Raw genomic sequence first — 2,160 nt, forward strand, 5'->3', positions numbered from 1 at the left:
CCGATTTTTTTGGGGGTGTTTCAATGTTTTGATTGCGTCATTCAGTTGATACCGTACGTAGCGTTGTTTGAATCGATTAGCACGAGGCACGTCTGAATCATCTCATTTTTACTGAATGAATTGTGTCGTCTCCGTCTTTAAAGTGGAAGCGCCTCGTCTCTCTGGCGCCCCCTGCGGGCTGGACGGCGGGTGGCGGGTTTTCTCGACCTCACACCTTGAAGACGAAGAGGATTGAGGAGTATTATGTGAAGAGCTCGACTCAAAGCGCTGCGCGGCGTCTTCTACCTGCCAGCGGGGATTAACAGTGTGTGTGTGTGTGTGTGTGTGTGTGTGTGTGTGTGTGTGTGTGTGTGTGTGTGTGTGTGTGAGACGATGGTGGTGGGAACATTTAACTGGAACTGATCTGCATAATGTCGGCTAATTTTCCGTTGCGGCCCGGTCGTCGCCTCGGGGCCTCGGAAAGTTTTACAGCCGAGCAGCGACGCCCTTTAATAAATAATTAATATTTTAATACCAGCTATCAAATGAATAGATTAGATTATTACGTGTTGGGAGGTACATTCATCGTCCACTGAGAGTTATTATAATCTGCCTCGTTTTGTTTTGGTTTCAGGCTCCGTTTTTGGCCTCGTATTAAAAAAAAAAAGAAAAGAAATTGTTTTGATGAATCGTCAGAAAACGATCGTTTCAGCATCAAACAGCTCGAGCCGGTGAACACAGTCGAGCGTTTAGCAGCTTAACGAGTCAGATATTATATTTATTCAACCTTTATTTAAGTCTCTCAAAGAACCGTTGGAGGTCGATCCTTATTTACACAGAAAAACTAAGAACTAAACAACAATATTCTGTAGAATCAGTTAAAACGGCTCCAGACAGGAAGTGCTGTGGATTATTTGGGGAATTTGTTGACTGATCTCTTATTAAAATTATTGAATTCTTCAAAGCTTTATTTGACTTTACAGCATCTAGACGGGATCACAAAGTTCAGAGAAGTCTAAAATAGTTCCTGATTTCATTCTGGCCTTCGCTCTTCAAAACTGGGAACATTTGCTGGAAGTCAAACAGCTCATTTCATCAAAAAACACAACGAAACTCAAGTTAACAATCTGCTTACACCGCTTTCGAACTACTAACAAAGCTAACTCACAGCTAACTTTGTGGAACTCGGTGTTGACGGTCTGACTCTGGGGGGACGAATTCAACGCTGCACAACCCGACATGAAACACTTCCTCGTGAAGGTTGAACACACTCGGACCCTTTTAGTTGATTCTAACTGAAGAAAAAGGTCCGAAATATGTTTAATTTCTCATTACTTTCAGGAATTATCACGTGAAAGCTGCAGAAAGAATTGCTCCAGATTATGAGTTTGTGTTTGTGACGGTTCGAGTCAGCGATGGTTGAATGTGAGCGGACGAAGATGTTCAGGTCTTTAGAGCTGATCTCTGCAGTCAGCAGTGATCATGTCGCGACTCGATTAACACGACGGTGCAGCGGACTCTTATTATCATCACGTGACCTCAATGATGTTAAACATCATTTTAAATGAATTTTATTTTGGCGTTGTGAGTCGATTCTTCCTTCCTGTTCAACGTGTGTGAAGGCGGTGATGGATGTGTTGGCTGTGGGTGGTGTACACACACCGCCCCGAGTGCTCCGTCACCGCCGTGGCCTCTCACAGCTGGCGCCACTCGCCCCTCAGCTAAACCTAATAGACCCCAACCGGGCCGGGGGCCGCTGTTTATCCACCAACATACCGTCGCTAATGACTGATTCATGACGCTCCGGAGCAGTCGAATCGGAAACAGACACACAGCCCCGGCTTTGTGTCTGCTGAGGTGTGTGTGTGTGTGTGTGTGTGTGTGTGTGTGTGTGTGTGTGTGTGTGTGTGTGTGTGTGTGTGTGGGCGGTGTGTGAGGGCGGCGGGACATCCAGAGGTGCACAAACAGTGTCACACCAATAAGAGCTCATTTGAATATGAAAGGGTTTGAGCTCTGAGACCGGCGTGGGGGGAAACGTCTCCCTCCGTCACGTCTGACAGGCAGAATCGCCACGGCGACACATTTCTACACAGCTTAAATGATTCGTCAATTAATCGGTTGCATCAACTGACAGCGAGTTTTTTCGCACTCCGTTTTCTGGATTTGCTGCTTTTTCTTTCT

The sequence above is a fragment of the Embiotoca jacksoni genome, unplaced genomic scaffold, assembly GCF_022577435.1.
Source record: "Embiotoca jacksoni isolate LCO1_2020_lvr unplaced genomic scaffold, fEmbJac1.0.p SCAF_77, whole genome shotgun sequence".
NCBI lineage: Eukaryota > Metazoa > Chordata > Actinopteri > Embiotocidae > Embiotoca > Embiotoca jacksoni.